Here is a 19,415-nt window from a genome sequence, read left to right as displayed (position 1 = left end):
TTGAGATGGTAGCCTCACAAAACATCTACTTGACAAATAAACAATCTAGTCATCTTGACCCTGGACTGTTGCTGCACTTTGCTCTTTTCTTGCCAGCATGAACTGCTCCATCTTGTCTCACAACTTCAGAATTGTCCAAGCACAAGTTCTACATTCACCTACCTATACAGTCTCCTTGGAAACACATGCCAGGTTCTCCTTGGAGATCCCTCATCTGGTCAACTCCATGCAATCAGGCCCATGAGTGTCTGTAGTTAGTGAGCCTCCATCCAGAAGTTGAGGGGCCAGTCCCCTTTCTAGGGGTGTAAGGAGGGGAACTTTTGAATCCCTTCTCAATCAGGGAGCAGAGAAGTAAAATGTCACTATAGTCAAACTGAGTTAGACTAGTTAATGTTAGTTGCAGCGTGGAGAACAAAGGGATGTTTAGTGGGAGGGTGTAAGAGGAGCTTGTTATAAGATTGTTATGAAACTTGTCACATAAGGTGACTTCTGTTTTGATGTTGAATGGTTTTCTGTTAACTTGAGGCACACGAAATCCTAACAAACACATCAATCCTTGATCAAAAATGCAACCTCCAACTCTGACGACTGATGTGTTCCTGATGGTCTCTGAGTGATGCACATTGTATTCATCTGCTCAGGCTACCATGACAAACCACCAAAGACTGTGTGGCTTAAACAACAAAAACGAATTAACTCACGGTTCTGGAGGCTGGAAAGTACAAGATCAAGTTTCTGGCAGGATTCAGTTTCAGGTGTGGGCTCTCTTCCTGGCTTGTAGACAGTGACTTTGTCCTCATGTGTTCTTTCCTCTGAGCATGTGCATGGAAAGAGTGAGCTCTCTGGTGTCTCTTCTTATAAGAACACTAATCCTATCAGATAAGGACCCCATCCTTATAAACTCCATTAACCTTAATTACTTCCTTACCCCAAATACAGTCACACTGGGTATTATGGGATAACTCAAAAATTTTGGGGAGACAAACATTCATTTAATTACAGGCACCAATGATACTTTTAACTTTGGTATCAAATAAATGTTTAATAGAATTAAGTAAAATTAAATTAAAAATTTTTTCCATGTTGAAGCTTTCTGTTTGTCAAAAAAAATGGGAAGACCTAGATAAGATAAAAGAGAAATTTGAAAGCATCAGAAAGAAACGACAGCCAAGACTTAGAGGCCAGAATCACAGGGAAAAAGGAAGCATGCTAAGGTGAACTCAGTTTTATCTGACCTTTTCCCCTTGAGGTGTCTGTTGATTAATAAGTAGCATAAGGCTCAGAGGGTGAGAAACTGAGCATAAAACAGAGACTAAAAGGTTAGGAGTCGAGTAGACCTTTTGGTAGTCTGATGTGCTGGAGATCCAAAAATAGGTGTTAAGGCTTAGCAATAGGAAGTTATTCTCCTCTAAAATTTTTTTAAAAAGAAAAGAGACTTTTCAGGTGGAATGTTGAAAAGAACACACCCTAGAAGCAATGGTGAGCTGGAAAGAGATGAGCTCTCACAAAGACCATAATACAGCTTTAAATCAGTTCAATCATAGATCATATTAAGGTGAATGTCCACCTTAAAGCAAAATCCAAAAGCAAAATCAAAAGCAAACCCTCTCTTTAGGAAGTAACAACCTTCAAATTATTTCTATGGTTTATAAAATTACCAGGCATCTTAGAAGATAAGACCAAATAAACAAACAAACAAACAAAATAGGTAATAGAAGCAGACATAAAGGAGATTCAGGCTTAGGAGTTATAAGAAATGGACTTCGAAATAACTGTTATTTATATATTCAAGGGGGAAAATCACACCGTGGAGAATTTTACTAGATACTTGGAATCAATAAAAAAAAATCAAATGGAAATTTGAGAACTGAAAAATACATTAAATAAAATCACAAACCCAACATATGAATTTACCTCCAGAATAGACACAGCTGAATACAGGATTAACACCAGTAGAAAATATTCAGACTGAAGCATAAATATAAAAAGGATACTTAATACAGCAAGCCTGCTCTAGCCTCAGGACAAGTCTCACCCAAGAGCAAGGGAACAACATCAACAGGACAATCGCAGCCCTGCAGCCTGTGGACACAGACCACCCATCAGCAGGCCAGGTCCTGCTCAGGGACTAGCTGGGCTCTGGCTCCACTTATCAGCAAGCCAACACAAGCTTTGGGACACCCCAGACCTTACAGGCAGCTGTGTCAGGAACCAGCCCCAATGACCAGCTGTCTGGCACCAGCCCTGGGACCCCTGGACCTTGCAGCAAGACCCCAGGACACAGCTCTGCCTGCCAGTGGGCCAGCACTAGCCCCAGGGCCTGGATTCATCCACCAGTGAACAGACACCAGCCCTGGGATCTCCTGGACACTGACTCTGCCCACCAGTTAACCAGAAATAGCCCTGGGGTCCATTGAGGTTATGCACCAGCCACCTCATGACCTGGCCCTGCCAACCAGGCCAGGAGTGAACCAAGACTACCAGACCCAGTAGTCAGTTCATCAGTACAGAAAAACCCACACAGCTCACACAGGGGGACCCCTAGAGATACAGCTCTGGTGACAAGACAGGAGTGCACTGCTGAGATGCATAGGACATCTCCTACAAAAGTCCACTTATCCAAAGTCAAAAAACATAACTAACTTAGGAGATACATAGAAAATAGCAATTTAGGCAAAATGAGACAGGAACATGTTCCAAATGAAGGAACGGGATAAAACTCTCGTGAGGAAAAACAAATTGAGTGGAGATAGGGAATTTACACAAGAAAAAGTTCGGAGTGATGACCATAAAGATGATGAAAGAATTCAAGAGAAGAATGGAAGCACAGAGTGAGAAGTTAGAGGTTTTTAAGAGTTAGAAAATATGAAGAACAACCAAAGATGAAGAACACAATAAATGAAATGAAAATTACACTAGAAGGAATCAACAGTAGACTAAATGATACAGAGGAACGGATCAGTGAGCTAGAAGACAGAGTAGTGGAAATCACTGGAACTGAACCAAAAAAAAGAAGAAGAGAATGAGGACATTTTAAGAGACCTCTAGGACAATACCAAGTGCACTAATATTCTCATTATAGGGGTCCCAGAAGGAGAAGACAGAGAGAAAATAGGGGCTGAGAACATATATGAAGGCATAATAGATGAAAACTTCCTTAACCTAGGAATGGAAACAGACGTCCAAGTCCAGGAAGCACAGAGAGACCCACACAATATTAACCCAAAGAGGAACAAACCAGGACACGATGTCATTAAAATGGCAAAAATTAAGATAAAGAGAGATTAGAAGCAGCAAGGGAAAAGCAAGAAGTTATATACAAGGGAACTCCCACAAGGCTTTCAGCTGACTTTTCAGCAGAAACTCTGCAGGCCAGAAGGGAGTGGCTTGGCATATTTAAAGTGATGAGAGGGAAAAACCTACAACCAAGAATATACTACTCAACAAGGCTCTCATTCAGACACTCTCTTCAATAAGTGGTGCAGGGGAAGCTGGATAACTACATGTAAAAGAATAAAATTAGAACATTCTCTAAGATCATATACAAAAATAAATTCAAAATGGATTAAAGACCTAAATGTAAGACCAGAGACCATAAAACTCCTAGAAGAAAATATAGGCAGAATACTCTTTGACATAAATTCGCAGAAATATTTTTTTGGATCTGTCTCCTAGAGTAATGTAAATAAAAGGAAAAATAACCAAATGGGACATAATTAAACTTAAAAGTTTTTGCACAGCAAAGGAAACCATAAACAAACACACAAAAAGACAACCTACAGACTGGGAGAAAATATTTGTAAATGATATGACCAACAAGGGATTAATTTCCAAAATATACAAACATATATAGAGCTCAATATCAAAACAAACAAACAGACAAACAACCCAACCAAAATATGGGCAGAAGATCTAAATAGACATTTATACAAAGAAGACATACAGATGGCCAATAGGCACATGAAAAGACACTCAACATTGCTAATTATTAGAGAAATGCAAATCAAAACTACAATGAGGTATCACCTCACACCAGTCAAAATGGCCATCATCAAAAAGTCGACAGGGCTTCCCTGGTGGCGCAGTGGTTGAGAGTCTGCCTGCCGATGCAGGGGACACGGGTTCGTGCCCCAGTCTGGGAAGATCCCACATGCTGCAGAGCAGCTAGGCCCATGAGCCATGGCCGCTGAGCCTGCGCGTCCGGAGCCTGTGCTCCGCAACAGGAGAGGCCACAACAGTGAGAGGCCTATGTACCACAAAAAAAAAAAAAAAAAAAAGATACAGATGTAGAGAATGGACTTGAGGACACGAGGAGCAGGAAGGGTAAGCTGGGACGCAGTTAGAGAGTGGCATGAACATATTTACGCTACCAAATGTAAAATAGATAGCTACTGGGAAGCAGCTGCATAGCACAGGGAGATCAACTCGGTGCTTTGTGACCATGTAGAGGGGTGGGATAGGGAGGGTGGGAGGGAGATGCAAGACAGAGGAGATATGGGGATGTATGGATATGTATGGCTGATTCACTTTGCTATGCAGCAGAAACTAACACACCACTCTAAAGCAATTATACCCCAATAAAGATGTTAAAAAAAGTCTACAAACAATAAATCCTGGAGAGGGTGTGAAGAAAGGGAACCCTCTTGCACTGTTGGTGGGAATGTAAATTGATACAGCCACTATGGAGAACAGTATGGAGGTCCCTTAAAAAACTGAAAATAGAACTACCATATGACCCAGCAATCCCACTATGGGGCATATACCCAGAGAAAACCATAACTCAAAAAGACACATGCACCCCAATGTTCATTGCAGCACTATTTACATTAGCCAGCTCATGGAAACAACCTAAATGCCTGTCGACAGACAAATGGATAAAGAAGTTGTGGTACATATATACAATGGAATATTACTCAGCCATAAAAAGGAACAAAATTGGGTCATTTGTAGGGACGTGGATGGACCTAGAGACTGTCATACAGAATGAAGTAAATCAGAAAGAGAAAAATGAATATCGTATATTAATGCATATATGTGGAATCTAGAAAAATGGTACAAGTGAACCAGTTTGCAAGGCAGAAATAGAGACACAGACATAGAGAACAACATATGGACAGCAAGGGGGGAAAGGGGGTTGGGGGGTAGGATGAACTGGGAGATTGGGATTGACATATATACACTAACTAATATGTATAAAATAGATAACTAATGAGAACCTGCTGTATAGCACAGGGAACTCCACTTTGCTGTACAGTAGAAACTAATACAACATTGTAAAACAACTATACCCCAATAAAAACAAAGGGGGGTGGTGTAGAGTGAAATTCTCTCCCAAGTATCGAATGTATCTTTCTGGGGATATTTTGTGCATTTAAAAACTGTACATACATGAATTCGTTCCCCATGTTTACACAAAAGTTAGAACACTATAAACACTGTTCTACACCTTGATTTTCTAATTTTTAGTTTTTTATTTTAAAATATATATAATGTATACCAGAGATTTTTATATATGTAGTGTTTCTTTGCTAACTTCCTGAGATGGAAATTAGACAGTTGATTTTTTTCATTTTTTCATTTTTAAATATATCCATTTTTCATTTTTAAATATATCCATTTAAAGTTATGAATTTCCCACTAAGCATGGCTTTACCTATATTCCACAAGTTTGGTCATGTCATATCTTTGTTATCTCTCTTTTCAAAATATTTTAAAATTTCCATGGTAATTTCTTATTTAACTCGTGGGTTACTTAGAAGCTTATCCCTTAATTTCCATATATACGAATATACTGTTGACCTGAAACAAATAGACTCCAGATGTTTCTCCAGCAAAGATGGATTTATTCAGGATCAGCAGAAAATTGCAATTCAAGGTCTGCTACCATGGGGAGCCATATGCAAGTGCCCTAACGCAAGGGAAGGAGAACCTTTTTTTGTTTTAACATCTTTATTGGAGTATAATTGCTTTACAATGTTGTGTTAGTTTCTGCTGTATAACAAAGTGAATCAGCTATACGTATAAATATATCCCCATATCCCTTCCCTCTTGGGTCTCCCTCCAACCCTCCCTATCCCACCTCTCCAGGTGGTCACAAGTTGGGAGGGGTAGAGCAAACAGAATCCACAGCTTTTCATCTGCTGAGTCCTTGTCAGTAAAGAAGTTTTTCTTCTTCCTGTTGGGCTCTGCTATCATGGAAGGGCATGAGAGCTCCCCCTTCTTGTCTCACAGCTCTATTTTATTGAGTTTTCTGTTTACTAATTTTTCATAATACATATAAATGGATTTTCTAGTTTTGTCTATTTGTCAATTAATTTCTAGTATAATACTAGAAGAATATTGAAATCTGTCTGATTTCAAGGCTCTGAAATATGTCAAGACTTGCTTTATGGAACAGCATGTGATCAATTTTGACAACTGTTGGGCATGCAGTTGAAGAGAATGTGTATTTTGTGGTAGTTGGGTACAATTTTCTACTTATGTCCACTAGGTCAAGTTGTTACTCTAGTTGTTCAAATCCTCCATATCCTTACTGGTATTTTTGTTACTGTATTCTAAAGTTACTAAGACATGTGTGCAAAAATCTCACATTATGCTGTGAATTTGTCTATTTCCACGTTTAGTTCTTTCAAGTTTCCCTTTATATAAGGCCACATTGTTACATACATTTAATTTTTTTAGTTTTTAAAAATTTTTTATTTAAAAATTTTTACAGTAGTCCTTATTGTTTATCTATTTTAAATATAGCTGTGTGTACGTGTCAATCACAAACTCCCAATCTATCCCACCCCTCCACACTTCCCCCCATAACCGTAAGTTCATTTTCTAAGTCTGTGAGTCTGTTTCTGTTTTGTAAATAAGTTCATTTGTATCATTTTTTTTAGATTCCACATACAAGCAATATCATATGATATTTATTTTTCTCTGTCTGACTTACTTCACTTGATATAATAATCTCCAGGTCCATCCATGTTGCTGCAAATGGCAGTATTTCATTCTTTTTTTGGCTGAGCAATATTCCATTGTATATAGGTACCACATCTTCTTTATATATTCATCTGCTGATGGACATTTTGGTTGCTTCCATGTCTTGGTTATTGTAAACAGAGCTGCAATAAACATTAGGGTGCATGTATCATTTCAAACCATGTTTTTTTCCAGATATATGTCCTGGAGTGGGATTGTAGCTCATACTGTAGCTCTATTTTTAGATTTTTAAGGAACCTCCATCCTGTTCTCCATAGTGACTGTACCAATTTACATTCCCACCAACAGTGAAGGAGGGTTCCCTTTTCTCTACACCCTCTCCAGCGTTTATCGTTTGTAGATTTTCTGATCATGGCCATTCTGACTGTTGTGAAGTGATACCTCATTGTACTTTTGATTTGCATTTCTCTAATAATTAGCAATGTTGAGTATCTTTTCTTGTGCCTCTTGGCCATCTGCATATCTTCTTTGGAGAAATGTCGATTTAGGTTTTCTGCCCATTTTTTGATTGGGTTGTTTGTTTTTTGGATATTGAGCTGCATGAGTGGTTTGTAAATTTTGGAGACTAATCTCTTGTCCATAGTATCATTTGGCAATATTTTCTCCCATCCTGTGGGCTGTCTTCTCATTTTGTTGTGGCTTCCTTTGCTTGCAAAAGCTGTTGAATTAAATTCTGTCCCATTTGTTTATTTTTGTTTTTATTTCCATTACTCTGGGTGACAGATTGAAAAAGATGTTGCTGTGATTTATATCAAAGAGTGTTTTGCCTATGTTTTCTTCTGAGTTTTATAGTATCCAGTCTTACATTTAGGTCTTTAATCCATTTGGAGTTTATTTTTATGTACGGTGTTAAAGAATGGTCGTTTCATTTTCTTACATGTACCTGTCCAGTTTTCCCCTCACCATTTATTGAAGAGACTGTCTTTTCTCCATTGTGTAGTCTTGCCTCTCTTGTCATAGATTAATTGACCATAGGTGTGTGGGTTTATTTTTGGACTTTCTATCCTGTTCCATTGATCTATATTTCTGTTTCTCTGCCAGTACCATACTTTTTTGATGACTATAGCTTTGTAGTGTAGTCTGAAGTCAGGGAGTCTGATTCTTCCAGCTTTGTTTTTCTTTCTCAAGATTGTTTTGGCTATACAGTGTCTTTTGTGTCTCCATACAAATTTTAAGATTTTTTTGATCTGTGAAAAATGCCATTGGTAACTTCATAGGGATTGCATTGAATCTGTAGATTGCCTTGGGTAGTATAGTCATTTTAACAATATTGATTCTTCCGATCCAAGAACATGGTATATCTTTCCATCTGTTTGTTTTGTATTTGATTTCTTTCATCAGCATCTTATAGTTTTCAGAGTACAGGTCTTTTGTCTCCTTAGGTACGTTTATCCCTAGGTATTTTATTCTTTTGTCTCCTTAGGTACATTTATCCCTAGGTATTTTATTCTTTGATGCAATGGTAAAAGGGATTGTTTCTTTCATTTCTCTTTCTGATCTTTTATTGTTAGTGTATGGAAGTGCAACAGATTTCTGTGTATTAATTTTGTTTCCTGCAACTTTACCAAATTTATTGATGAGCTCTAGCTGTTTTCTGGTAACATCTTTAGGATTTTCTATGTATAGTATCATGTCATCTGCAAACAGTGACAGTTTTACTTCTTCTTTTCCAATTTGGATTCCTTTTATTTCTTTTTTTTCTCTAATTGGCTGGGCTAGGACTTCCAAACCTATGTTCAGTATAAGTGGTGAGAGTGGACATTCTTGTCTTATTCCTGATCTTAGAGGGAATGCTTTCAGCTTTTTACCATTGAGTATGAGGTTAGATGTAGGTTTGTCATATGGCTTTATTATATTGAGGTAGGTTCCCTCTATGCCCACTTTCTGGAGAGTTTTATCATAAACAGGTGTTGAATTTTGTCAAAAGATTTTTCTGCAACTATTGAGATGATCATATGGTTTTTATTCTTCAATTTGCTTGATGTGGTGCATCACACTGACTGATTTGCAGATATTGAAGAATCCTTGCATCCCAGGGATAAATCCCACTTGATCATGGTGTGTGATCCTTTTAATGTATTATTGGATTCAGATTGCTAGTATTTTGTTGAGGCTTTCTGCAACTATGTTAACCAGTGACATTGGCCTATAATTTTCTTTTTTTGTGGTATCTTTGTCTGGTTTTGATATCAGGGTGATGGTGGCCTCATAAAATGAGTTTGGGAGTGTTCCCTCCTCTGCAATTTTTTGGAATAGTTTCAGAAGTGTAGGTATTAACTCTTCTCTAAATGTTTGATAGACTTTGCCTGTGAAGCCATCTGATCCTGGACTTTTGTTTTTTGGGAGATTTTAAATCACAGTTTCAATTTCAGTACTTATGATTGGTCTATTCATATTTTCTATTTCTTCCTGGTTCCGACTTGGGAGATTGTACCTTTCTAAGAATGTGTCCATTTCTTCCAGTTTGGCCATTTTATTGGCATATAGTTGCTTGAGGTACATATAAATTTTAAATTATTTTACATTCCTGGTTGAATGGCCCTTTTATGGAATATCCCACTATATCTCTAGCTTTGCTTTTTACTTTAATGTGTGTTTTGCCTGATATTAACATAGTTTCATCAACATTTTCTTACATTGTTGGCATAGCATGTATTTGTCCATTCTTTTGCTTTATACTGTTAATACCCTTAATTTTAAGAGAATATTTTGTATACAGTTTATGCTTTTTTAAAAATTGAGCCTGACAATTTTCATCATTTTTTGACATATTTAGTCCACTTACATTTAGTATGATGTCTGTGATAGTTTTCTAAGGCTGCCATAACAGAGTACCACAGAGTGGGTGGCTTAAACAACAGAAATTTATTTTCTCACAGTTCTGAAGACTAGAAGTCCAAGATCAAAATGTCAGCAGGTTTGGTTTCTTTTGAGGCCTCTCTCCTTGGCTTGCAGATGGCTGCCTTCTCACTACGTTTTTTCCTCTGTGTGTTTTTGCCCCTCATGTCTCTTTTGTGTGTCTAAATTTCCTCTTTTTAATAAGGACACCACTCAGATTGGATTAGGACTTGCCCTAATAGCATCATTTTAACTTAATCACATTTATTAGGCTCTATCTCCAAATATAGTCACATTCTGAGGTACTTGGGGGTTAGAGCTTCAATGTATGAATATAGGGGGGATACAATTCAGCCCCTAACAATATCTGATATATTTCAGTTTAAACTCATAATCTTACTATTTGGTTTTTCACTTGTTCCACTTGTACTAATTTCTCCCTGCCTTATTATTATTGTTATTATTATTATTAATTAGGTAATATTTTTCATTCTTTTCTTTTTCTCTAATAACTTCTGGCATACTTGATTACTACTGTCTAATCCAAATAAATATTTTTGCTACTTCCTGCTTAACATGAGGACCTCAGAACACTTTACCCATTATTTTTTGTAAAAGGCAACTCTTAGTCTTCTTATTGCACTTCTTAATGTAATCTGTCTTTTTTAATGGATGCTGTTAAATTTTCTATTTTTGTTTTGATTATCCACAGTTTACACTATGTATTTCTTTTTATTCACCTTGCTTTTGACAAATAGAGCTTCTATGACTTGAGGTTTTCCATCACTTTTGGAAATACCTTTACCACTATTTTTTTCAAATATTGTTTCTGCCCTATTCTCTTTTTCCCCTCTGCTTTTGAGACTCCAGTTACATTTAAGTTAGACCTCACTGAGTCCATATGTTTCTCATGCTCTTTCCCATATTTTATGTTCTTTTTCTGTGTTTCAGCCTTGATTTTTCTATTGACCTACTGCTCTCCTCACTTGTGTCTGAACTGCTCCTAAATCCATTTATTAAGTTCTTAGTTTAGTTTTTGATTTTTTTTTCATTCTAGAGTTTTATTTGAATGTTTTCATAGATTACACCTGTCTGGTGAAATTATCCATCTTCTTTTCTTTTCTCTTGAATATAATAATAATAGTTATTTTAAAGTCTCTAAAAGGTAATGTCAATATATGGATCTCCTTTGAGTTTGTTTCTTTTTCTTCTCTCTTGATTTTTGGTCATTTTATCCTTGCCCTGGAATACCTCGTATTTTTCTTGAATGGAAAACATTGTGAATTACATATTAAGAGATAGTCTGAAGCTCTGGATGATAATGTTTTCCTTCTGTCATGCACCTAAATTGTCAGCAGATTTTAATCTAGCCTATGAATGACCTGAAGGAAGCTGGGTCAGTATGTATGAGAATTTGTCTATTTCTGATTAATTATTATTCCTAGGGTATAGTCCTTCTGTGGTCTTAGCTGGAAACTTGGGATGTTTTTGAGGGCTTTGAACTCCAATTTTTTTCTCCCAGATCTATGAGATTACTGAAAGCTCTGCTCAGCTTTCCAGCCATTAGACCCTTTGCTGCTTAAATCAACAAATTCCTTGAAAGAAAAAGCACCACAGAACATCCAACTCATCTCAAAATACTTCCCTTCTATCTGGGACCTCAGCCTCTCAGGTCATGGTTGCTTTGCTATTGTTATGATGCCTTCAAAAAATTTTGCTTTCTTGTATTTTATCCAACTTCTATAATTGTTCTCATTGTGAAAGCTGCTCTAATACAAATTACTCCACTATAGCTAGAAATTTTTTCTTCTTTATTTAATGTTTATTTTTAATTGTGTGAAACATTTGCCAAAACCCAAACTATAAACAAAAGTACATTCAAAGATGCCTAGTTTCTATCTCTGTCTTCTCCAAAATTTCTTCCTTCTTCCTATATGAAACACATTTTTATTAGTTTTTGGTTATCCATTCATTTTTCAATTTTGAAAATATAAACAAATGTATATATATACATATATATAATTATCCTCCTTTCTTACACAAGAGATAGCATACTATGTACACTGTTTTGCACTCAACATTATATCCTGAAGATCACTTCAGCATAGCAGATAGAAATGCTTTGTGTTGTTTTTTACAGTTGTATAGTACTCCATAGTGTGGCTATATTATAACTTGATCAGACCACCTTTAGTGAGCTTTCAATTTTTGTTATTATGAAAAAAATTTGGACACGTATGAAGTTAGAGAGAATGGTTTAATAAATGTCCATGTACCTATCACCTAGCTTTGACAATTATCAACTAATGGCCAATATTGTTTCATCTGCTCTCCCACCCACCTCTCCCTGCCTCCCTCATCTGTGGATTATATGGAAACAAAAATTCAGGAATCATATAACTTCATTACATGTAAATATATTAGTGTGTTTCTCTAAAAGATAAGGAAATTAAAAAAAATAGAATGAACATTTTAAAAGAATTTCTAACAGAGAAATATTGATATTGACATCTCATGGACATTTATGTCACAGTTACTGCTGTCTTTATAGTGTTTAAAGTTTGGGGGAGTAATTTGAATACCCTCAGACACTTGAAAAATTATTTTAGAAAATTACACTTACGCATTAAAGTAAAACAGAATACTTCTATTTATTCGAGGTAGTTTTCAAAATAAAAAAGAAGGTATCAGTTCAGACTTCCTTGTAATTTATTTGAGAAAAAAATTATTTGAGAAAAGACTACATCTATAGCCTTTAGAATTTTTAAAGATAAGGAATAATTGCTATTAATAGACTTTTCTCGCTTCCCTACTGTGGGTCTTCAAGCCTCAATCTATCTTGATTCAAGTCTGATTTTTAATGGACTGGATTTAGAATACTTAAATGAGCTTTAGTCTAACCACCCAACTCGAATATGCATGAGATAGCATGAAAAAATGGGGATGAAAGAATTGAGATGTCCTATTTAAAAGCAGTGGTTGTACAAAAATAAAGGCGTTTCCTTGTTTGTACAAGATCAACTGGAGCCTGTTCAGTATAATGAATGGTAATATAGGAGATGTCACATGGCAATACAGTATATGTTTCCCAGGATGTAGACAGTAGGCTTGCAGTGATTCGTGGGAGGCTGAAATCATGGTGGATTGAGTTTTGGGGTAGTTTGAAAGGAGAAGATGTGCTCAAGCTCGATTTTGGAGAATTAGTAATGACCGAGGAAGACTAGAGGAAACAGACATAGTACAGTCGTCCCCAGGTATACATGGGGGATTTACTCCGGGATCCCCTCTCCCCAGTGGATACCAAAACCTCTGCAGGCTCAAGTCGTTTTTATAAACGGTTAAATTGCATATAACCTGTGCTCATCCTCCCACATACTGTAAATCATCATCATAATATTACTTAACCTAATACAATGTAGATGGTATGTGAATAGTTGCCAGTGCATGGCAAATTCAAGTTTTGCTTGTTGGAACTTTCTGGAGTTGTTTTTTTTTCCTGAATACTTTCAATCTATGGTTGGTTGACACTGCAGATCCAGAACCCAGAGATACAGAGGGCTGACTGTAATCTCCAATGGGGAAATATGGTTTGAGCAAAAGTGTGGACATTGAAAACCATCAGATGTATAAAGAGGATAAGAGGAATAGGCTGAAAAGGGAGAAGAGTGGTAAATGCTCTAAGTCATGTCCTCAGCAGCCAATGTGCTGAAAACCAATTTGCTAGAACCCAATTCCATTCTCTGTTCTCTGGTCTTCCTGCCTCTCCCTCTAAGCATCCCCCTCAATGTGTTCCTTGCCTCCAGCTGAAGGAGCTGGAAGCAAGAGCACACAAAGGGGTACATAAAAAAAACCTGTAACAAAGACACTGTTTTATGATGGTCTCATCTTATCAATAACCAATGCTGTGGCTGGACCAGCCCTTGTGGTTCCTATTATGATTGCAACATACCCTTCAGCAGTAGCCATCAGGAAACTTTGAAAAAATAGAGGTTTATTACATACACAACACACCTGGGACCACACAGTGAGACAGCAAGTAGAGAAAGAGAAAGAAAGAGAGTGGGCCTGGGGTCCTGCTTTTACAGGGGTCAAGGATGGGGAGCTAGGACTTTAGGGGATCACTCTTCATTAGTTAATTTAAACATAAGACTATGAATTTAAATCACAGGAAGAGAAAAAAAACCAAGCAGCCCAAATGGCCAATTATTGAAATCAACCAGGATGTCTAAAACAAAGGAGCCTCAGTGGGGAGAGGCAGCCAGGCTCTGACTCTTTGTCTGGCAACATGGCTGGCAATGTGTTCATTCCACACAGTCTTCTTTGAAGTGGATGACTTCAAAGAAGTGGCAATCAAAACTTAAGTCAGGTACTTGCATTATAAAAAAACACAAACAAACAAACAAACAAAAAAAGCCACTGTCTGAGCTTATACTACAGACACCTGAAAATATAAGGATTAAGAAGAAACAAGTTTGGTGACTTAGCCATTTGGCAGATAAAATGCCACCATATTGGTCAGTGAGAAAATTAATTAATTCTATAGGACATAAAGCCAAAAATTGAGAAACCATAAAAGTTATCATTCAACATGAGACACTCTTGAGAGTGAAAGGGAGTGCTATCCATGATTACGCTGGGACAACAGGCATAATAACTAGACCACAGGATTGTCCACAGAAAAACATGAAGGGCACTGAGCTTAAATAAACATCTAACAGGGTTTGGGAAGACACCCAGCTCCCATGCCACCATCTGACTCTCTCAAAGATGGGTGCTTTTCTTTCCCTCCCACTAGGAGGGACAGAATTGTGTTCAGTTCCCACTTTTGATTCAAGTGCAACATCTCACCCAGTGCTCTGCATACCATAGGCCTCCAGTAGACGCAGGCTGACTTCACAGGGCAGGAAAAGGACAGGTGTGGATGGCGCAGTGCAGGGAGAGCCAATTGGGGCAGTCACAGGTAAAGACCCCATGTGGGCCTGGGAGGTCACTGGGGAACCATTGAAATGTGTCTGTGGTGGGGGGTAGAGCACCAAGAAACCTGCCCCCCATTCCTGTGCCCTGTGCCCCTCCCATGACCAGATTTCCCCACACTGTCCCACTGGCCCTTCTTCTGGTCCTGTCCCCAAGCTCCCTGTTTGGTTTTCTTTAATTATAAACTTGGGAGCTTCTGCTCCAGGGCTGGAGTTTGTGGGTCCCCTGGGACTTCACAGCTTTACCTTCCTCACTCAGGTTCAGTGTTAAGCACCTGCATGGGCAGCGGGGGACAGTTCTGCAACCCAGGCTGGGAGGCAGCCCGTGGAAGGTGGATGGGAATCAGGGAGTGGGCTCAGATACACGGGTCCTGGCTCTGTCCCCATCTGCCCACCACCGTCTCCTTGACTAAGTTCACTTTCTCCACACCCCTTTTGCTGAGAGGAGGCTGTTGTCTGTCTGAGGCCCACTGTCTGAGCTAGAGAGTCACAGGGAGGCTGAGGGTGACGTGGACACCCACAGCTGGGCTGAGAGGTTGGTGGGAGCTGAGGAAGGTCAGAGCTGGGGGGCTCCTCCCTGACCCCTCTGACCCAGTAAGTGCAAACAAAGAAAGGAGGATGAAATGATTTTGAGGCTGGAATCTCCTTCACAGGGTATTTGCTGAGTTTGTTTTCTTCCAGGGAACCCACCTTTAGGTGAGGGTCTTTACCTGTTACCCGCCTCTCTCCTTTTTGAAGTTCCTATTACTGATTGCTGGTCATTTTGCATTTCTATTTATCAGCATTTTCTCTTCCTGTTATTTTCTGCCTCTGTTAGTTTTTATTTTCTTTTGCGGGGATGAGGGGGTGGGCATATATCTTCTAGTGTTATGCCTATTCTCACTCTTTCTTCCAGTCCTCTTCCCTTGATCTACTTCTCCCTGTTTCTTAACTTAGTATCTCATTGACCTTTTTCTTTTCTCTTTCCCTCTGTCTGGATTGGGGGGCCACAGTGATGGGTTGACGAGTTTTCTAAAGCAGGAAGACAGAGGATGAGTGGAGAGAGATGCAGGTAAAGAGGCAGGGAGGAGAGGGGATGTTGAGTCGTTTTTTTCCCCAAAAGGTGACTTGTTTTATGGTGTCATTTCTAGGAAGAAAAATGAGCTCGCTAACTAAACACCCATAGTTACAGTGCAAGAAATGAGCATGTGAGATGCCAGAATAATTTCTTGAATTGTTTTGCATAATACAATTACTCATTCAACAAATATGTGCTGAGAACAAAATATATGCCAGGCACTGTCCTAAGAGCCTGAGATCCCACCATGTGCAAAAGTGGCATCAGTGAATATAGGTTTTAGTCGAGAAATTAGGAGCATAACAAAATTCATGTGAATTAAATGTAGCATGCCCAATGGTGTTTAGTGCAATGAAAAACATAAGGCAGGTTAGGAATGAGAAGGAAAAAAGGATTTCAACTCAAAATAGATGTGGAGGAAGGCCTAGCTAAGAAGGTGAGGAGCAGGTAAGGGAACAAGGTGGAATATACCTGGCGAGAGTATTATATGAGGAGGTAAGAGCAAGCCTTGCATCCGCCTGCTCTATTGGAGGAACGGAAGGGAGGCCAGTGAGACTTGAGTGGAGGAAATTCCAGGGAGAGCAGAACATACATGCTTTTGCCTATGGATGCTCCAGCAACATCTGTTGAAAAGGCTGTCCTTTCTCTGAGAAATTGAATTGTTTTTGCCCCTTTGTCAATGTAGTGTATACAGAAGTAGAAATACAATGTTGCACATGAAACATATAATGCCATAAACCAATGTTACCTCAAAAAAAAAAAAAAGGCAAGCAGCAAAAAGGATAGCAACAACAATGACTAAAAGATTAGTTGGGGAGAAAATATTTGCAAACCACATATTTGACAAAGGACTTGTAGCTGGACTAAATAAAGAACTTATCAAAACTTAATATTTTAAAAAGTTGTCCACATTAACAGAATTAAGGGAGGGAAAATCACATGATCATCTCAATTGCTACAGAAACAGTATTTGACAAAATTTAGTACACTTTTATGATAAAAACATTCAACAGACTAGGCGTAAAAGTAAACAGGTGAATGGTTAAACAATCTGTGGTACATTTATACCATAGAATATTACTCAGCAATTAAAAAAGAAAGAAATCCTATTGATATAACTGGAATGGATCCCAAGGCAATTATGCAGAGTAAAAAAGCCAATCTCTAGAGGCTACATATTGTCTTACTCCATTTATATAGCATTCTTGAAGCAACAGAATTAGAGACAGAGAATAGATTAGTGGTTGCCAGGGGTTAGGGATGGGAGACAGGAGAAATTAGAGGGGTTGTATGTGGCTATAAAAGAGTAGCCCAAGGGAGTCTTGTGGTGATGGAACAGTTCTGTATCTTGATTGTGACACTTACATGAAGGTACACATGTGATAAAATTGCTATATATCAGGTCCTGGCGCAGGAAGGGGCAGCAGTGCAGCTGTTATCTGTCACTGGGGGTCGACTGTGGCCCGGTGCCATCTCTTAGATCCTCCACTGTCCCCTTAAAAAAAAATAAGAAGTAGTGAGTCAAACAAAGAATCATGCCCCTTGAGAACTAGGTAAATTTAAATCTTGGGTAGCCTAATAGACAATGTTCAATCATGACATTGAAAAAACATGCAGCTTTGGTGTGCTGTGTTTTCATTTTTATTTGTCTCTAAGTGTTCTGCAGTTTCCCTTGTGATTTCTTCATTGATCCACTGGTTGTTTAAGATTGTATTGTTTAGTTTCCACAAATTAGTGAATTAAAGTTTTACTTCTGTTATTGAAAAAAAAAGATGTACATTTTAAATTAATGCAAATTATATAAGTTTAAATAGTGAGCTGATTCCAGTGTAAATAAAGAATGAGAAAATGAATGTGCTGGGGAAAAAAATTGCTATATAGAGATATGGAGAAATCTGAAAACTCTATGGGTTGTACCAATATCAATTTCCAGTTTTGTTACTGCACTATACTTATACAAGATGTCATCATTGGAGAGAGCAGGTGAAAGGTACATGAGACCTCCCTGTACATTTCTTTGCTACTTTATGTGAATCTACAATTATTTCAAAATATTTTCTTCCTTCCTTCCTTTCTTTCTCTCTTTCTTTGAGCCCAGGTTCCAAATTAACATTCTAAGAAGTTAATGCTCTAATGTGTAGATAGTAAGAGCCCTGCTAATGTCAGGGGCTGTGGTCAGTTCATGATTTCATGTGGTTTTACAGACACATTTTCTAATCCACACTGAGGACCTCACTGTGAAGCAGTGGGAGGGCCTGTTAATAAAATGACTGAGTGGAAGGTCGTGTTATTATTATTAAAACACGAAATACTCAGCTAAGGCCAATCTCTTCAGGCCCATGAGGCCTGAATGACACACACATTGGTTGAAAAGCAGACAGCTATACAAAGTTATAAAAATCACACCACAATCTTTACATTAAGATTTAACATAAGCACCAGGAATAAAGCCACCGAATGCAGCAGTAATTCCAGAGTATTGCTTACCCTCTTCTCTTCGAATCTCCCATCCAAACTCAGAGCCCTCGGGACAGAAATCAGGATACTTTTGTCTTCTAGAATTTGAGCCAACCATTCAAATGAGGTTTTGGAAAATTTAATAACATAAAAATCTAAGTTTAAAAAACGTGATTCAAGGCGTAGCTCCGATCTTGCTAAAAACGCCTTTTGGGAGGTTGAGCCGCTTGCACAATGTTGGGAATGAATGAGCCGTCCCAGCTCTATGAAGAGAGCAATGACGTGCAGATGGACCTGATGCCTGGCAAGAGTGACCTTCTACAGATGCAGGTAGGCAGCGGGAGCCGGGAGCCATCCCCGAACCCCCGCACCGGAGCCCTGCCACAGCTCGACCAGGACGGCCCAATGGAGGAGGAGGCGGCCCAGCCAACGGCGGAGCCCCAGGGGGACAGAGGCCTTGCTAACCGGCCCAGCTCTGGGGAGTAGCCAGGCCAGATCGCCAGCCATGGCTTGGAGAAGGCGGGGGAGGGGGTACGACGAGAAAGACTAGGAATTTGATGACTGGGAGGACGACTGCGACTATCTGGCAGAGGAGCCGCTGAGTGGTGCAGGCTGCAGTTTCAGCAGCCCTTGGAGGAGACAACGTGCTTCTGAGAACCTCCAGAGTAAGAGAAGCAGCTCTGGATGGCGGGTTTCAAATGCGTTATGAAAACACCTCTTTTGATCAGTTGGCTTTTATGGAAAAGCTTTTTTCACTTATGGTTGGCAATCGTTTGACCGAAGAACTCGGCTGTGATTAGATTATTGATATGATACAGAGTAGTTAAGTGATTTGGGAGAGACCCAGCGTTCCACTGTCTCTCGGGTTCTTTCCAAATAGGTCTGTGCCAATGGAAAACTTGATCTTAAAAAAATTTTTTTTCTTATTTAATTAAATTAAATTAATTAATTAATTAATTTTTGCAGAGTAGAATAGGGTAGGGACAGCACAGTTATGAAAAAGGAAGATAATTGGTAAGGAAATAGGCTGTTAGTACTGTTGAATCCTGTTTTCAAGAATGTCCTAAAACACCTATGGCTTTGACTTTGTTATTGATCCAGAT

General features: G+C 38.7%; 1 pseudogene; it reads left to right on the top strand.

The window, feature by feature from the left end:
* Nucleotides 1-18,467: 18,467 nt before the first annotated feature.
* Nucleotides 18,468-19,139, top strand: LOC111166557 (EP300-interacting inhibitor of differentiation 1-like; annotated as a pseudogene).
* The last annotated feature ends 276 nt before the right edge of the window (nt 19,140-19,415 follow it).

The sequence above is a fragment of the Delphinapterus leucas genome, unplaced genomic scaffold, assembly GCF_059928025.1.
Source record: "Delphinapterus leucas isolate spDelLeu-1000000601 "Yukka" unplaced genomic scaffold, BTC_Dleu_Yukka2 spDelLeu_asBTCV2_sq25, whole genome shotgun sequence".
NCBI classification, from domain to species: Eukaryota; Metazoa; Chordata; class Mammalia; order Artiodactyla; family Monodontidae; genus Delphinapterus; species Delphinapterus leucas.
This window is presented reverse-complemented; position numbering and strand designations above follow the sequence as displayed.